The 20,016-nt window shown below is 37.4% G+C and overlaps 1 long non-coding RNA gene across 1 annotated transcript in view; it reads left to right on the forward strand.

Moving 5' to 3' along the window:
- The window catches only part of LOC309660860, an 850,010-nt gene that overhangs the window by 142,641 nt on the left and 687,353 nt on the right, over positions 1-20,016 (forward strand). The gene's annotated exons all lie outside the window — the stretch shown is intronic.

Here is a 20,016-nt window from a genome sequence, read left to right on the forward strand (position 1 = left end):
ACCTGTTGGCCATTTGTATTTCTTCTTTGGAAAAATGTCTCTGCTCATTTTTAAATTGGATTGTTTGCTCTTTTGCTATTGAGTTGTATGAGTTCCTTATATACTTTGCATACTAACCCCTTATCAGATACATGATTTGCAAATATTTCCCCCCATACCATAGGTTGTCTTCTTTTTATTTTGTTGACAGTTTCCTTTGCTGTGAAGAAGCTTTTTAGTTTAATGTAGTTCCACTAGTTTATGTTTGCTTTTATTTTCTTTGCTTTTGATGTCAAATTAAAAAAAAAAAGTCACTGCCGATACTGATGTCAAGGAGCAAGGTCCCTATTTTTTCTTCTAGAAGTTTTATGATTTCAGGTCTTATGTTCAAGTCTTTAATCCATTTTGAGTTCATTTTTGTGTGTGGTTTAAGATAGGGGTTCAGTTTCATTTTTTTAATGACAAAAGGAACTAGAGTGCTTCAACATCCTTTATGACAATGTTTCTCTGCAAAATACATTCTCTCTATTGATACCTTTCATTTCAAAAAAATGAAAATTCACATTGAATTAAATCAATGTTAAATGTTGAATATAATTAGAGTTGCATATAATGGTCACTCTTTGCTCTTTTAAAAGTTTTTAAGTATCATCAGTGTCTCCCTGTATTATGTAAAATTTCTGATCAGATGAATGCAACTTACAAGATGTAGTTGCAGAATTATTATAATTTTTAATGTCCCTATTAACTTTTTTTGTATTTCAATGTTAAGTCCTTTCATATTGTCTGCTTTTATCTTTTTTGGTCTTTTGGTCTTTTATGGGTGCGATTAAGCAGTATATAAGAATCAAGAAAAACAATTTAAAATTATGATCTCCACAACCATCATGTGATAAAACACCTGAAAGGCTAAATCTTGAGTATGCTCATTCAGTCTCCCCTAATAGCTGTAAAAGTACACTTGATCACTCAAGTTGTTCCGTTTTAAAGGGGGAAATATCTTTTATTATTGAAACTATTCACTGAGTTTTCAAAGTAGAAATCCAAAGGTGTCATTATAGGTTTTCATCACTTGATATTACCCACCTTGCAAATTAATATGTTTTCAATTTCCCTGTGACTTCCACTCAGCAAACACTGATTGGAAAATGACTTCACAAAAGACATGCTAAAGCTTAGATACCATTGTGGCACAATCATGTGCATGGTTCTAATAGCAAATATTAATTATTTAAGATTTACATCTTATGACTCACATTTAGCTAAACATAACCTGCAAACTGCTCTAGCATAGCCAGCTAAGAAATATCAGTTTAAAGTTCCTGATTAACTTCTTTTTTTCTTTTTTAAGATTTTTTTTTTTTGATGTGGACCATTTTAAAGTGTTTACTGAACTTGTTACAATATTGCTTATGTTTTGGTTTTTTGGCCGCGAGGCATGTGGGATCTTTGTTCCCGGACCAGAGATCGAACCCGCACCCCCGGAACTGGCAGGTGAAGTCTTAACCACTGGACCACCAGGGAAGTCCTCTGACTAACTTCTGAAAGGGTTTATCGTTCTGTAGGGAGGGTAAAGAGGCCATTATTATATCTGCCAAGGACTGTGCTGCATGCTGACGAATTTTGTAAACTCTTATGTTATTTAAACTTTACAGCAAGAGAGTATATGTGGTTATTAAATAAATTTTATGGATGCTAAAGGATATATCTAGAATAGTAAAATTCCTTGCCCAAAGACACATGCATAATAAGGGTTTATCAGAGTCCAAAATCTATGTTCTTTCTCCTACTTCACCACTCTGACCCTGGATTCACCACTGATTTAGCAAAGACTCATAACTTAATAAACCCAAGCAAGTGAGTTTATATGAATGAGATCAAAAGTCAAAGCTAGTCCATGAGTTGAGAATGGAGTTAACAACAGAAATTAAACTCAATTATTGGGTGATCAGACTCGTGGCGGTTGCAAATTGCACAAGTTTCAGCCATTTAGACACGTAAGACAAGAATAGAAACATACCAGTAAGAAGTGAAAAAGGTGACATCAGTGACACAGCAGCCTACAAACATTGATATTGTGGGGAAAGAGCTTCACAGCTCTCAACAACCTTTTGGTATATACTGCAATAGTATAAATTTAAAAAGAAGACTCAGAGCCCTTAAGAGAAGTCTAGTTTCTTATTTTTGGGGTGTATTATATTTAAGAATATTTACATAAAAGTGGTTAAAATGCTATAAAGATATATGGTGTTGTTAAAAACATAAGGATTCCACAGTTGCTTAAGCTTCCTATCTATGCTGTGATCATGCCCTTAAGTACCTGCAAAGCCCTTCTCTCCCACTTCCACACCAGGGGGCAGCATATTTTTAAAAGTCTTCAAATTGAAGAACTGGTATCCCTTGCATCTGTTGGCACCTCCAGTCACATGTCAAGACAGAGTTAGAAATGCAAGGAAAAATAAGAGGAGAGGATTGTAGTAGAAGTAGGCCTCAAAATCCTTCTGACAATTCTACCGGTCTGACACCTGTAAAAGAAGAGGATAAGAATGGAAGGTTGGGTAGGAAAAGTATCAGACTGCACTGAAGCTCTGAAAAAGTCAGCAGGCCCATGTGGGAGCTCAAGCACAGACTGCTGGGAGAGGAGTCCTGCACCTGCTCGGGGAAGAAATGGTCACGTTTAATATCCCCACCACGCTCAACCATTGCATGGCCTCAGGCAAATGCTGTGCTATATCCTGAAGGCACTGAAGCTGGAGGGTGTCAGCTAACTGAACTCCTTACAGCTGATCATCCAGTTCTTTTGTGAAAGGAGATACAAGCAGTATATTTCTGTGTCTGCCACAGGCTTTGCCGCAAGTTCAGCAGTTGCAGTCTTATTCCTCTGGCTTTGAACCCCTTTCCTTCTATTTGATCCTAAGGTGGTCTTCTGACTTTTTCTGACGTTACTCTTTTCTCCAGTGTTCTGTCATGGCTGATTTGAGTCTGAAGTTGCCACGCCAGTCTTGTAGCCACATCATCTGTTTCTCTCTGTAGCTTTCTGTTCATTATGGAGGACTAAATCTTAACCCAGTGTTCCTAATCCAGGCACTGTGCTTTGCTTTTCTCTCTACAGAAACCTGATAAGTTCAACTCTGACTTGGCCTAAAATTCAGGATTAATGATACAGTAATTGCATTTGTCTTCTATTTAATGCATTTAATGGAAACAATGAATATACACTGAGTATCAATTCCAAACTGATGTTGATTACTTGGAAACTTAATATATGAATCACCTCCACTTTTGAAAGATTCTTATTGAAATACAATGCATATATATGAGTACGTGGGTATGTGTATCTTACATTCACTCTTTCGTTTTCTTTCTTTTGTTCTTCTTTCTTTCCTTCCTTCTGTCCTTCTTTCCTTCTTTCCTTTTTTCCTTTTTCCCCTTTTTTATTGTAGCACACTTGATTTACAATATTGTGTTAGTTTCAGCTATACACCAAATTGATTCAGTTATATATTTTTTCAGATTTTTTCCATTACAGGTTATTACAAGATATTGAATATGGTTCCTGTGCTATACAGTAAATTCTTGTTGCTTATCTATTTCATGCATAATAGTTTGTATCTGTTAATCCCATACTACTAATTTATCCCACCGCCCTTCCCCCTTTGGTAACTATAGGTTTCTTTTCTATGTCTGTGAGTCCATTTCTGTTTTGTATATAGATTCATTTGTATTTTTTTTTATTCCATATATAAGTGATATAATAGTTGTCTTACTCTGTCTGACTCACTTCACTTAGTATGATATACTCTAGGTCCATTTATGTTGCTGCAAATGGCAATATTTCATTCTTCTTTATGGCTGAGTAATATTCCATTGTGTGTGTGTGTGTGTGTATACACACACAATGGAATATATATATATATATATTCATCTTCTTAAGTCAATTTTCTGTTGATGGGCATGGAAAAATATCCCTTGTTTTTGGATTGGGAGAATTAATATTGTTAAAATGCTTATAAATGCTTATATTCAAGGTTCTTGCTCACTGGTGCTTTGTCCAATATATTGTTACAAGTTCCTATCCTCACCACTTTCTTTCTTGCATAAAATGATGAGTATGTAGCTAAGAATTACATATTTGAAAGAACATTTTGGATTATATTAGGTTTTAGTAAAAGTATTAGGTACTTCTAGTTGAACTGCTAGGTACTAAGAAGTACTCGGGTACTCCTAAGTACATATTAATACGTATAGTTACATATTAATTGTCCACAAACTAATTAATGGAATTTCTAGATCACTGACTCAATCTGATTTTGTCAGAAAAAATGAGTACATTTGTATGTTCTTATGTAGGCACATTCATACACATGCGTGCACGTGCACAAAACCTGTTGAATTAATGTCAGAGATTCATGGATTTCCTCAGTCTATCCACAAGCCTTGGACTTCATTTTAGATCACTGTTGAATTATATTTCTTTTTTACTGCTTATAATGACTATTTTCCTCCTTAATAATGTAAACCCCTGAAGGTTGGTAGATATAGTACCATCTTTAGTTAAGTTTGTTAGTCTGATTGATAGTTGGTGAGAGTTGCTGAAAAGGAAAGAAGCAAACTATTTGTTTACATGAAGTTTAGGAATTTATTAGGTACTGTATTTATCCAGGTCATCCTTATTTCCCATTTTCATAGATGACTGACATTCAGCTAGATTCATTACGATAGAAAGAAAGAAAACTTTGAGTTTAGAAGATTGCTACCTTTTATAATTATATTCTAGAGTTAATAAATTGGACCTTGATTTTGAGAGTTTTCACAACATTCATGTAAGATATAAATAAAAGTCTTCAGAGGTGACAAAGTGACAAAAATCACTTTCTGAGGGTTTTTTAAAAATAATGAGCAAAGCAAAATGCTCCTGGGTTGAGAATACTTATGCCAGTTTTACCTGAAAGCAAATATTTTGCCTTTGTAATAGAATCTTCAGGAATACGGTCTATAATGGAACTGCTGACAAATCCTTAACTATGGAGTTGCTATTGGGTACAACAATAATGCCTTACACATTTCTTTGTGAAAAAATTGAAAGCAGCAATAATAAAGGTTTGTTTTATAATATTGAAATTCTCTCTTTTTTTCCTCTCTCTCTCTGTTTTTTTTAACCTCCACGGAGAAAAACAATTAGAGAAAAACAATCTAGCTAAATAGACTGGGAAACAGTCTGACTAGCTATGCCTCATTACCCTCCCTCTTTCTCCTCTCACATTTTCCACAAATGGCTTGATTATGTTTACCTGACATCCTCACACTTCCCTGCTGACTGGCTGTGGGCGCTTTGAAGACAAGAGAAACAATGTTTTCCACAAACGTCTATACTCCCTTGTAGAGGGGCCAGTCTTTGTGAATACCTAGTTGTAACTTCAATATGCCTATGACTGTACTTTCTCAGAATTCAAAAGCACTTTATGAAACTAGTCTTGAACAATAGATGTAAGTGGAATCAGGATTGCTCTGGGGGTGCGAACACTCCAAGTTAGCTAAGCAAACACAGAATCAGAGGTTAGGAATTCATGCCCTGAATAAGTAGGATGCCCCCTAAAAGGCTGATCAAATGCTGAACTCCTTTATACTTTCAAAAGTCGGGGCTTTAGAAATATGGCTGCCATGTTTTGATGCCCTTTACTCCCAAATACAGCAGGATAATGGCCTCTAACTGTTGCACTGAAATAAGGTGCTTTTTCCAAGATGAAGCTCTTTGCAAGCACTGTCTGGGATGAGAGTTGTAGAGAAATAACAAGCAGCAGAGCTGATTTTCCTGAACTCTCTTTATGGACTGAGCCATCAATCTATAACAATGTGAAGGCTTCAGAGATTTCCTAGTTGCCCTCATAAGAAACAGACATCATTCTATTTTCGGACAGTTCAGGTAGTGGAAGTAGGCACATTTTCCCCATAGTCACCAGGCTATGAATCTGAGTAACTAATCTACTGACAATTAGATGTTATGCTTCAAATTAGAAACCAGTATTACACGTGTGAATTAATGGCATTTCATTATGCATTACTGCCTCCGTCAATAAACTGTGACTAGATTTAAGCTTTGCAGGTGTGAGGTAACTCAGGAGAGTTCTGTTCAAGTCCAGTTTCAATCAAGGGCAGTATGAAATGATGAATGTAGGAACCAAAATACACTGAATATGTCTTAGAGGCAAAACCATCTAGAGCTTCCCAGTGTGTGTGAGTCAAATTCCTTGCATGCTGGAGAGAGCAGAGCATTGCGGGAATGAAAAGTAAATAGAGATTTAAAATCCTGAGTGACTCTCAACCTACACGACAGATTAAACAAGTCACATTTATGGATTTTAAGTTAGACTGGTCACAAACTGACCGAGCTCATTGAGTAGAAAGAACTTGGTCTGGGTTTATGAACCCTAAATCACTGAAATCCAAGCTTTGTTTAGCAAGTAATAAAACTGAATCAAGAGCAGAAGCTGAATTTAATAGAGACCCCTGTGATTCTCCTCTCTCATTTGCAACCTCCAACTTCACTGGCTTGTTACAGCTGAATAGGTAGCATTTATGCAGTGAAAAAAAGGCTGCCTTCCCTACCTCTTCACCCCTCTTCTCAAATCATGCAGTATTTCCAAACTCAGCCTGCTATTTTAAATGAAAAGAAATGCTGTAGCCCTATCTCTACATTAGTGGAGCATGGAGGACAATTTAGGTCAGCTCAAAATATTAATCAGTGGAGAAGCCCTCCTTCTCAGCCCTTACCAAGGGCTGGCCTTGGCCTGTTATTTCAAAGCGAAATTTGCTTTTTTTGTATGAGCGTATAGGGGTCACATAACACTAGCTTGCCACTGGTAAGGGTACTCCCCACTGTGTGTCTAAGTAAGGTTGAGAAAGCAATTCATTTTTCAGATTTGGAATATTGCCACTTCTAAACGGATTTTACTATTTTCACTTCAAACACACTTACACACATGTAGGAGTCTCTCATATTTACTACATTTATTTTTCTGTATACATAATTAAGTGAGGTAATATAAAGGAAATTTAATGCTTTTTACTGTATTCCAAATCCTTGTATTCGGCTTTTTTTCCAAAATTATCTCTCTGCCATCCTAAATTCTTCTCCCTCTCTTTAGTCTCCTTGTATATAATAATAGGTTAAAATATTGGATTTTCCATTGGAGCACATCATGATTCCAGGTACTGCCCCACTGCCTGGCTGCTTCACTGAATTTGATCATGACTAGTGAGTCTCTTGGCTGTACCTGGATTAGACAGTATATACATATCTATTTCATTCTTTTAGTTTACTCACACTAACATCTGTAGCCCTGGATGATGTGAATTCATGGATTTCTCTTCTAAAAAAACAACGTAACTTTTGAGAAAGTCAGTGTATCTGTAATTTGACTTTGCCAGTGCTGTTGCAAGCTCTATAGTTTCAGTTAGTCAAATTTACAACCCTAAAGCAATATTCTCTTTCCCTTTTCTCTATCATTTAAAACTGTAATTAGTTCACTCCAAAGCATTTCTAAAATCTACATTTAATCTATAATTTTTTTTGGCATCTTCATACCTAAATGCCATGCAGTTTGTCTGGGCAAGAACCTATGTGCTGAATTTACACACGTGGATTTGAAGTCTCTAGTCTTCCACGTGGTTCTATTCACTCCAGTAAGAATCACCTTCGTCAAGTATCAATTTCTCTTTCAGAGGCCAACATATCCTTGAAATTGCATCTCAAATTATAGTTAAGGGATCCTCTTGTGACTGTTAATTACTAGGTTCAACAAAATGAGAAAAGAGGAGGAGAATTAAATTTGTCTATCCTGTGCTATGTATTTTATATGCATCCTCTCATTTTAGACTCAGGGTAAACCTGAGAAGAAGGGAGTATTATTTCCTTTGTACAAGTGAAGAAAGTGAGGCTTATACCTATCATGAAATGTAATTTAAATTCCCAAAGCTGACAAAAATTTAGGCCCTTTTTACTCCCCTTCTCTAAAAAGGGACAAGGGAATAAGCAGGGTGGGGAGAGCAGGAATGACATTTGCCACTGCCAGGAAACAAGAATGCTATACTTAAGGGTAACTGACTGGGTAACAATGACCTGCTTCTTTCATTAATTCACACATGCATGTACCTTATATACCTTATATCTCTTATGGCTTTTAATACATTTTCAATTATTTTTTTTCTCTCCAGACTTCAGTTTGAAATTTTCTACTAAACTATCTTTTTCTTCACTAATTATCTTTCCTTTTCTGTCTAGTGTGCTGTTAAAGCCTACTGAATTATAATTTCAGTTATTTTATTTTTAATTTTGGAATATTCATTTGATTTTTCTGTGTGTAGAGTTCAAGCAGGTCTGCTAAAATTCTCTACCTTTCTATATTATTGACCATATAAATTAACATTATTTAAAAATATCTGTTACCCCAATGGTCTGTTTCCATGTCCTATGTTTTTCTCTAGGTTTTTTAGTTATTTTATTCTGTTACTTGATATAACTGGGTCAATATTATTGAGGCTTTTAACATTAGTAAAGGCTCTGGATATTAAGTTTTTCCTGAAGAGATTTTCTTCTGGCAGGCAATTCATACCACGTTTACTTACTGTGGGATTGAGGAGATATTTGCTAATATCCTTCTTCACGGTCAAACCCAAGCAAAAGTGGCAACATTTAAAAATTTCTATTTCCAACATGATTTTTCAAAGATTCAGTTTCCTTTCAAAGTGTAAGAGGCTTGTCGCTCCAGAGCCTGGCAGAGAGAGACTTATTCAACCAGTTCAAGTGAAGAAAGAGTACCTGCTAATTAGGTTAGTTTGGGCAGCCATGTATCATTTTCAAAGCATTCAACAAAATTTGTATCAATATTTCCTTAAATGTACTACTGAAATTCACCTTCCACCTCAAACACTTTGACAATTTGCTGAGAACTCTCTCTACAATGAATCCAGATTTTTGTATGTATTAAACGATTCATGTGCTCTTTGTCCAGTTTTACATGCTCAAGGGAACTGATCATCCTTTAACAAAGTTAATCATTTTATAGTATCATTCAGACATTTTAGTTTTCATTTCCTCTCCAAGTTTTTTGAACCCAGCATTTATCTGTGAATAAAGCACTGTATTATGACAATGTCAAGATTTTATTTTATAATAGACGAAACCTCGCCTGGAGCCAGCCACCTATGGGATAACATCGGTAAAGAAGCCAACACAATTCCTCCTGGACAGCACTTTCTAAATATGAAGCCAAAAAAATTAAATGTACCTTTACCTTTTTTGTTTCAGACAGAAACTTGCAGCAAGAAAATATCGTTCATGAATTTTGCCAACATTTACAATTTTTACAAGAGCTTGATATCTAATGGTGAAATCTGCTTACTTACCAATCTGGAAGGAGAAGTCATTTTTCCATTTACTGATCTCAAATCTCTTCAGTTTCAGGTGATACTTCTTCAGTATTTCAACTTATACTGATAGAGAGTGGAGTCTTTGATTTATCCAGCTGCATCTTGACCTAACATTTTCTCACTATAACTTTACATGCTTCCATCATTATGTTCTCACCAACCATGTGAAACTTTTCTTTTTTGGGGGGGGGGCAATAATTCCTGCTACTAAATAACTTGATTCTTGAAACATTTCATTGAATGCAGGTATTTTTTTAAAAAAGAGCTTTACTGAGTTTAAGATTCCAAGAACTATTTCTCAGTACTTTCCTTGTTGAGTGACTGTGGTTTGTAGTTGTGTCCTTTTGATCTTGTTGCTTCACTTAGAGATTGTTTGCAACAAACTATGTACAGTGGGATTAGATAACTTGGATTGTCAGCTCCTGTAAAAATAATTGGCTTTCATGGTAAATATAGGAAGTTTTTGGTTTTATTGCTATAGTTTCATTTTTTCCTTTGTTGCTCTGGCTCACTTACTTTGAAATGACTTTGAAGATTGTGATTGTTTACTTCCAACCTTACCAGAAGTATCTGCAGACCTAAGATAAAGAATCATCCTCTTCAATCTCACACCTCATGTCCAGAAAACACCATACTGGATCCTCAAACATGTTTGTAAAGAGAAACATTAATAAAACAGATGGGTAATAAATAATTTTATGAAAAAATCACAAAAAGTATTAAAAGTTCACAACTCTTCCAGCCTACATATCCACATTTTGCAACATTTACAATAACAGCAAAGCCACAGGAGGACTGCTGACCTACGGTGAATAAAAATTTTGTCTTTGAATCAAGATAGACATTTTCTCTACTGTGCTCCTCATTTCCTTCTGAGCACCAGAAGCACTTTTTTTTTTTTTTTTTTTTTGGCTGTGTTGGGTCTTCCTTGCTGAGCGCGGGCTTTCTCTAGTTGCAGCAAGAGGGGGCTACTCTTTGTTGCGGTGTGCATGCTTCTCATTGCGGTGGCTTCTCTTGTTGTGGAGCATGGGTTCTAGGCACGTGGGCTTCTGTAGTTGTGGCATGCGGGCTCAGTAGTTGTGGCACACGGGCTTAGTTGCTCCGTGGCATGTGGGATTTTCCCGGACCAGGGCTTGAACCCGTGTCTCCTGCAGTGGCAGGAGGATTCTTAACCACTGCACCACCAGGGAAGCCCCCATAAGCACTTTTAAAGTCCATATTTCTGCTAACATTCTGTTCAAGGCAATCTAGGCTTTTTCTATGAAGTGCTTCAAATTTCTTCCATTCTTTACCACTATCCAATTCCAAAGTCACTTTCACATATTGAGTCAGGGCAGGCTGGAAACTTTCAGGCAGGAGCCGCTACTGCAGTCCACAGGTGAGATTTCTGCTCCCCAGGGAAACCTCCATTCTGCCCTAAGCCCTTTCTGCTGATTAGATCAGCCAATGCAGATTATCAAGGATTATCTCCTGTACATAAAGTTAACTGATGGTAGACATTAATCACATCTAAAATATAGCACCACTGCAACACTTAAGATTTATGTTTGTTTGAAAAACTGGGTCCTATAGCCTAGCCAAGTTGACACATAAAATTGATCATGACAGGAAATTTTAGCAGTATTAAAATTAATTTCAATATTAAAATAGCACTATTAACCTCAGGTGTAGTACAGCATTTTGTTGTTTTATTATACCTAAAATGTTAACAAGGAAGTTTTGAAAAACAGAAAGGATCTGGTACATTCATGTATTCCTATGTTACACAAACCTTGAGGTGCATGTTCAGTGTATGATGCACCGGGATAAATACACTTTGTTATTGTGGGCACCTAACTGGTAAGATAATGAGGAATCACCTTACGCATGGCAGAGAGGTAAAGTGAACGCTAATGGACCAGATAAAATTTGTCAGGTACCCTGTTAGAGCACCTTTGTCTTGGTTTTTCTGATAATTAGTATCTTTTTAAATAGAGAACTTAATCACGTTCGCCTTACAATGCAAAATGTCTTGAAAAGAAATCCACCGAAATTTTACAAAGATTTAAAAAACCCTGATATTGGAAACTGAATTCAAAGCAGGTTCACTGTCTACAGAAGAAGTAGAGCAAACTGACCAAAAAGTGTAAGAGTAAAAATGTTATTTCTTGGTCTAAAATTCTGACTCAATATTAATATTATCATATAATGACATACTGTAGCATTAGCAATGGAAGTTGTTTCTAACTTAATACAGGAAACGACTTGTAAACTATTAAAGATAATATATATGGTCTCAGAAATTAAAGATAATAAAATAGGTCTGTGCAATTGATGTTTATAGATAGTGCATCGCTGTAAAACACCATGACATGGATTTTGAGTATCTTAATTATTTTTAAGTCACAAGTATTAATTTTATGAATATATTTTCCTTTTATAAAATTCAACATGAAAATAAATTCTATATCAACTATTGCTCTCAATCCTAGTACATTCCTTATAGAAAACCACTGCTATCAATTTGATTTCAGTGGGAAGCAACCGCATAGCACAGGGAGATCAGCTCGGTGCCTTGTGACCACCTAGAGGGGTGGGATAGGGAGGGTGGGAGGGAGGGAGATGCAAGAGGGAAGAGATATGGGAACATATGTATATGTATAACTGATTCACTTTGTTATAAAGCAGAAACTAACACACCATTGTAAAGCAATTATACTCCAATAAAGATGTTAAAAAAAAAAAGAAATTATTCTACATACAAGAAATATACATACCAAGATCATCCATTATTTTTAAAATTATTTTGTTTTTTACATAAATCATGATACACTGTCTATTTCTGCAACTCCTCCACATACATTATATGTCTTAGACATCTTTCCATGACAGTTAATATTTGTCTTACTGATTTTTTGTTAACTACTGCATAGTATTCCCAAAGCAGATTCAGCTGCAATTTATTCAGCTAGTTTCTTCAAGATGGACATTTTGGTTGTTTCCAAGTTCTTGCTAATATGTACAATACATTCTTCCTCATGCATATGTGCAAGTGATTTTATAGCACATTTTCAAGTTCATCTGGAGGGCTTGTTAACCAAAAAAACACACCCATCCCTAGAGTTTCTAATTTAATATGTCTGAGATAAATACTAAAAATGTGCATTTCTGACAAGTTCCCAGGTAATTATGATGGTGAAGGTGCTGGTCCAGGGTCTGTACTTTGAGGACCACTGCACTAAGTACCTACTGAGTGCTAATCAAACTGTAGTCCATGAACCACCACTAGCAGCATTATTTGGAGCTTGTTAGAAATTCAAATGTTTGAGTCCCACCCCAGTTCTACCAAATAAGAATCTCTGTGCTTTAACAAGTTCTTCATCTGATTATTATGTATTCTCAGGTTTGAGGAGCACTGATGTAGCTTAGATTTATGTAGCTAAGACTTAGGTTGTCATTGGGAAATCTTATCCCCTCCACCCTCTTATTTAGAATGACATGAGTTACATACTGTGATTGGGCACCAGTAAAATGTTTTCATTAGTTCTAACAAACATCAGATAGTTAATTAGAATTTTTATTAATTTTAAAATGGGTTTATCCAAAAAATTATAACCTCAACATTGTAGGAAAAGCTCACATGTTTAATATATTTTATTTTATTTTTTCCTTATTTATTTTAAAAACACTTTTAAAACAGTTCCTTAACTTTTTTTTTAAATAAATTTATTTATTTTATTTATTTATTTTTGGCTGCATTGGGTCTTCGTTGCTGTGTGCGGGCTTTCTCTAGTTGTGGCAAGTGGGGGCTACTCTTTTGCAGTGCGCGGGCTTCTTATTGCAGTGGCTTCTCTTGTTGCGGAGCACAGGTTCTAGGCACATGGGCTTCAGTAGTTGCGGCACGTGGGCTTCAGTAGTTGTGGCTTGCGGGCTCCAGAGCACAGGCTCAGTAGTTGTGGTGCACGGACTTAGTTGCTCCACGGCATGTGGGATTTTCCTGGACCAGAGATCGAACCCGTGTCCCCTGCATTGGCAGGCAGATTCTTAACCACTGTGCCACCAGGGAAGCCCATGCTTAATACATCTTAAATTCTATACCTACACTGTCAAATAGGGTAGCCATGAGCCACGTGTGTCTATTTACATTCACATTTAAATGAAGTGAAATCTAATTAAATTTAAAACTCAGTTCCTAAGTCACAGGAGCGACATTTCAAATCCTCAATACCAGCATGTGGCTACGGGCTACCATATTTACATCATCACAGAAAGTTCTACAGACAGCGCTGTTCCACAGGTATACCAAGGTTACATATTTTCTTTTTTTTTCAAAATAAGGTTCATTTTACTGCGTTCAAAACATATTAACTCTGTTACTATGGCAACTGTGAGGAATTTCTTGCAATTTTCCCTGGAAGATTTACAAAATATTTCTAAGAAATAGAAGCATCTAAATAACACTACACTTATGTTTTCTTTTAGAATACACACACACACACACACACACACACACACACACATATATATAGTATATTCATAGTTTTGTACTTGAAGTTTATTAAAATGTGACTTGTAATTTATCCACTGCTTTCTCCAAAGGGCTCAGCCCTTAGAGAGATAATTTTAAACTAATTCCAACTTTCTGGCTTTTATCTATCTCTTTCTACTCTCAGTAGTGTTGTAATCAATAGAAACATGTCTAACTCACTTGAACTTTCTAGGCTTCTTTTCACTCTGTACTGTAATAATGAACTTTGCTTCTCGGTGCTTGAGTCGCTAGAGAGGCAAGGGCAATCAAATGTTTCTTGTTCTAAAAATAATATTTTACTTTGATAGAAAGAACCAAAATCCTAGGTATAAGATATATTACTTATAAAATTACATGGTGGAGAGAGACCTTCAACATGGCAGAAGAGTAAGACGTGGAGATCACCTTCCTCCCCACAAATATATCAGAAATACATCTACATGTGGAACAACTCCTACAGAACACCAACTAAACGCTGGCAGAAGACCTCAGACTTCCCGAAAGGCAAGAAACTACCCTCGTACCTGGGTAGGGCAAAAGAAAAAAGAAAAAACAGAGACAAAAGAATAAGGACAGGACCTGCGCCAGTGGGAGGGAGCTGTGAAGGAGGAAAGGTTTCCACACACTAGGAGCCCCTTCGCGGGCGGAGACTGCGGGTGGCGGAGGGGGAAAGCTTCGGAGCCACGGAGGAGACCGCAGCCACAGGGGTGCGGAGGGCAAAGCGGAGAGACTCCCACACGGAGGATCGCTGCCGACCAGCACTCACCAGCCCGAGAGGCTTGTATGCTCACCTGCCGGGGCGGGCGGGGCTGGGAGCTGAGGCTCGGGCTTCGGAGGTCGGATCGCAGGGAGAGGACTGGGGTTGGCGGTGTGAACACAGCCTGAAGGGGCTAGTGTGCCACAGCTAGCCGGGAGGGAGTCCAGGAAAAGGTCTGGACCAGCCGAAGAGGCAAGAGACTTTTTCTTGCCTCTTTGTTTCCTGGTGCATGAGGAGAGGGGATTCAGAGCGCCGCCTAAACGAACTCCAGAGACGGGCGCGAGCCGCGGCGATCAGTGCGGACCCCAGAGACGGGCGTGAGACGCTGGGGCTGCTGCTGCCGCCTCCAAAAATCCTGTGGGCGAGCACAGGTCACTCTCCACACCGCCCCTCCCAGGAGCCTGTGCAGCCCGCCACTGCCAGGCTCCCGTGATCCAGGGACAACTTCCCCGGGAGAACGCATGGCGCGCCTCAGGCTGGTGCAACGTCATGACGCCTCTGCCGCCGCAGGCTCGCCCCGCCTCCTCTGTACCCCTCCCTCCCCCCGCCTGAGTAAGCCAGAGCCCCCGAAGCAGCTGCTCCTTTAACCCCGTTCTGTCTGAGCGAAGAACAGACGCGCTCAGGCAACCTACACGCAGAGTTGGGGCCAAATCGAAAGCTGAACCCCAGGAGCTGTGCGAACAAAGACGAGAAAGGGAAATCTCTCCCAGCAGCCTCAGGAGCAGCGATTAAATCTCCACAATCAACTTGATGTACCCTGCATCTGCGGAATACCTGAATAGACAACAAATCATCCCAAAATTAAGGTGGTGGACTTTTGGAGCAACGATATATATATATATATATATTTTTTTTCCTTTTTCTCTTTGTGTATGTATTTGTATGATTCTTTGCATGATGTTGTCTCATAGCTTTGTTTTTACCATTTGTCCTAGGGTTCGGTCTGTCCATTTGTTTTTTATTTATTTTTATTACTTTTTAATTTTTTTTACAATTATTTTGTATTTTTAATTTTAATTATTTAAATTTTTTCTCTCTTTCTTTCATTTTTTCTCTCTTTTCTTCTGAGGTGTGTGGCTGACAGGGTCTTGGTGCTCCGGCCGTGTGTCAGACCTGTGCCTCTGAGGTGGGAGAGCTGAGTTCAGTATACTGGTACACTAGAGACTTCCCGGCACCACATAATATCAAATGGCGAAAGCTCTCCCAGAGATCTCCATCTCAAGGCTAAGACCCAGCTCCACTCAACGACCAGCAACCTACAGTGCTACACACCCTATGTCAAACAACTAGCAAGACAGGAACACAACCCCACCCATTAGCAGACAGGCTGCCTAAAATCATAATAAGGTCACAGACATCCCAAAACACACCACCGGACGTGGTCCTGCCCAACAGAAAGACAAGATCCAGCCTCACCAAACAGAACACAGGCACCAGTCCCCTCCACCCGGAAACCTACACAACCCACTGAACCAACCTTAGCCACTGGGGGCACACACCAAAAACAACGGGAACTGTGAACCTGCAGCCTGCGAAAAGGAGACCCCAAACACAGTAAGTTAAGCAAAATGAGAAGACAGAGAAACACACAGCAGATGAGGGAACAAGGTAAAAACCAACCAGACCAAACAAATGAAGAGGAAATAGGCAGTCTACCTGAAAAAGAATTGAGTAATGATAGTAAAGATGATCCAAAATCCTGGAAATAGAATGGAGAAAATACAAACAACGTTTAACAAGGACTTAGAAGAACTAAAGAGCAAACAAACAATGATGAACAACAAAATAAATGAAATCAAAAATTCACTAGAAGGAATCAGTAGAAGAATAACGGAGGCAGAAGAACAGATCAGTGACCTGGAAGATAAAATACTGGAAATAACTACTTCAAAGCAGAATAAAGAAAAAGAATGAAAAGAATTGAGGACAGTCTCAGAGACCTCTGGGACAAATTAAATGCACCAACATTCAAATTATAGGGGTCCCAGAAGAAGAAGAGAAAAAGAAAGGGACTGAGAAAAAATTTGAAGAGATTATAGTTGAAAACCTCCATAACATGGGAAAGGAAGTAGTCAATCAAGTCCAGGAAGCACAGAGAGTCCCATACAGGATAAATCCAAGGAGAAACACAACAAGACACATATTAATCAAACTATCCAAAATTAAATACAAAGAAAAAATATTAAAAGCAGCAAGGGACAAACAACAAATAACATACAAGGGAATCCCCATAAGGTTAACAGCTGATCTTTCAGCAAAAAACTGCAAGCCAGAAGGGACTGGCAGTACATAGTTAAAGTGATGAAAGGGAAAAACCTACAACCAAGATTACTCTAACCAGCAAGGATCTCATTCAGATTCGACGAGGAAATCAAAATCTTTACAGACAAGCAAATGCTAAGAGAATTCAGCACCACCAAACCAGCTTTACAACAGACGCAAAAGGAACTTATCTAGGCAGGGAACACAAGAGAAGGAAAAGACCTACAAAAACAAATGCAAAACAATTAAGAAAATGGTAATAGGAACATACATATCGATAATTACCTTAAATGTAAATGGATTAAATGCTCCCACCAAACAACATAGACTGGATGAAGGGATACAAAAACAAGACCCATATATATGCTGTCTACAAGAGACCCACTTCAGACCTAGGGACACATACAGACTGAAAGTGAGGGGATGGAAAAAGATATTCCATGCAAATGCAATTCAAAAGAAAGCTGGAGTAGCAATTCTCATATCAGACAAAATAGACTTTAAATCAAACACCATTACAAGAGACAAAGAAGGACACTACATAATGATCAAGGGATCAATCCAAGAGAAAGATATTACAATTGTAAATATTTATGCACCCAACATAGGAGCACATCAATACATAAGGCAAATGCTAACAGCCATAAAAGGGGAAATTGACAGTAATACAATCATAGTAGGGGACTTTAACACCCCACTTTCACCAATGGACAGATCATCCAAAATGAAAATAAGTAAGGAAACACAAGCTTTAAATGCCACATTACATAAGATGGACTTAATTGATATTTATAGGACATTCAACCAAAAACAAAAGAATACACGTTCTTCTCAAGTGCTCACGGAACATTCTCCAGGATAGATCGTACCTTGGGTTACAAATCAAGCCTTGGTAAATTTAAGAAAATTCAAATCTTATCAAGTACCTTTTCTGACCACAACACTATGAGGTTAGATATCAATTACAGGAAAAAATCTGTAAAAAATACAAACACATGGAGGCTAAACAATATACTACTTAATAACCAAGAGATCACAAAAGAAATCAAAGGGGAAATCAAAAAATACCTAGAAACAAACGACAGTGAAAACACAATGACCCAAAACCTATGGGATGCAGCAAAAGCAGTTCTAAGAGGGAAGTTTATAGCAATACAATCCTACCTGAAGAAACAAGAAACATCTCAAATAAACAACCTAACCTTACACCTAAAGCAATTAGAGAAAGAAGAACAAAAAAACACCAAATTTAGCAGAAGGAAAGAAAACATAAAGATTAGAACAGAAATAAATGGAAAACATAGAAGGAAGCAATAGCAAAGATCAATAAAACTAAAAGCTGGTTCTTTAAGAAGATAAGCAAAAATGAAAAACCATTAGACTCATCAAGAAAAAAAGGGAGAAGAGTCAAATCAATAGAAGTAGAAATGAAAAAGGAGAAGTCACAACTGACACTGCAGAAATGCAAAGGATCATGAGAGATTACTACAAGCAACTATATGCCAATAAAATGGACAACCTGGAAGAAATGGACAAATTCTCAGAAAAGCACAACCTTCCGAGACTCACCCAGGAGGAAACAGAAAATATAAACAGACCAATCACATGCACTGAAATTGAAACAGTGATTAAAAATCTTCCAAAAAACAACAGTCCAGGACCAGATGCCTTCAGAGGCGAATTCCATCAAACATTTAGAGAAGAACTAACACCAATCCTTCTCAAACTCTTCCAAAATATAGCAGAGGGAGGAACACTCCCAAAATCATTCTACGAGGCCACTATCACCCTGACACCAAAACAAGACAAAGATGTCACAAAGAAAGAAAACTACAGGCCAATATCACTGATGAACATAGATGCAAAAATCCTCAACAAAATACAAGTAAACAGAATCCAGCTGCACATTAAAAGGATCATACACCATGATCAAGTGGGGTTTATCCCAGGAATGCAAGGATTCTTCAATATACGCAAATCAATCAATGTGATACATGATGTTAAGAAATTGAAGGATAAAAAAACGTATGATCATCTCAATAGATGCAGAAAAAGCTTTCAACAAAATTCAATACCCATTTATAATAAAAACCTTCCAGAATGTAGGCATAGAGGGAACTTTCCTCAACATAATAAAGGCCATATATGACAAACCCATAGCCAGCATTGTTCTCAATGGTAAAAGACTGAAACCATTTCCAGTAAGATCAGGAACAAGACAAGCTTGCCCACTCTCACTACTATTATTCAACATAGGTTTGGAAGTTTTAGCTACAGCCATCAGCTAAGAAAAAGAAATTAAAGGAATACAAATTGGAAAAGAAGAAGTAAAACTGTCAATGTTTGCAGATGACATGATACTATTCATAGAGAATCCTAAAAATGCCACCAGAAAACTACTAGAGCTAATCAATGAATTTGGTAAAGTTGCAGGATACAAAATTAATGCACAGAAATCTCTTGCATTCCTATACACTAATGATGAAAAATCTGAAAGAGAAATTAAGTAAACCCTCCCATTTACCACTGCAACAAAAATAATAAAATACACAGGAATAAACCTACCTAAGGAGACAAAAGATCTGTATGCAGAAAAATATAAGATACTGATGAAAGAAATTAAAGATGATACAAACAGATGGAGAGATAGAGCATGTTCTTGGATTGGAAGAAACAATATTGTGAACATGACTATACTACCCAAAACAATCTACAGAATCCATGCAATCCCTATCAAACTACCAATGGCATTTTTCACAGAACTAGAACAAAAAATTTCACAATTTGTATGGAAACACAAAAGACCCCGCATAGCCAAAGCAATCTTGAGAAAGAAAAACGGAGCTGGAAGAATCAGGCTCCTGGACTTCAGACTATACTACAAACTACAATAATCAAGACAGTATGGTACTGGCACAAAAACAGAAATATAGATCAATGTAACAGGATAGAAAGCCCAGAGATAAATCCACACACATATGGTCACCTTATTTTTGATAAAGGAGGCAAGAATATACAATGGAGAAAACACAGCCCCTTCAATAAGTGGTGCTGGGAAAACGGGACAACTATATGTAAAAGA

This window comes from Balaenoptera physalus, assembly GCF_965194825.1.
Source record: "Balaenoptera physalus genome assembly, chromosome: 5".
Classification (NCBI taxonomy): Eukaryota; Metazoa; Chordata; class Mammalia; order Artiodactyla; family Balaenopteridae; genus Balaenoptera; species Balaenoptera physalus.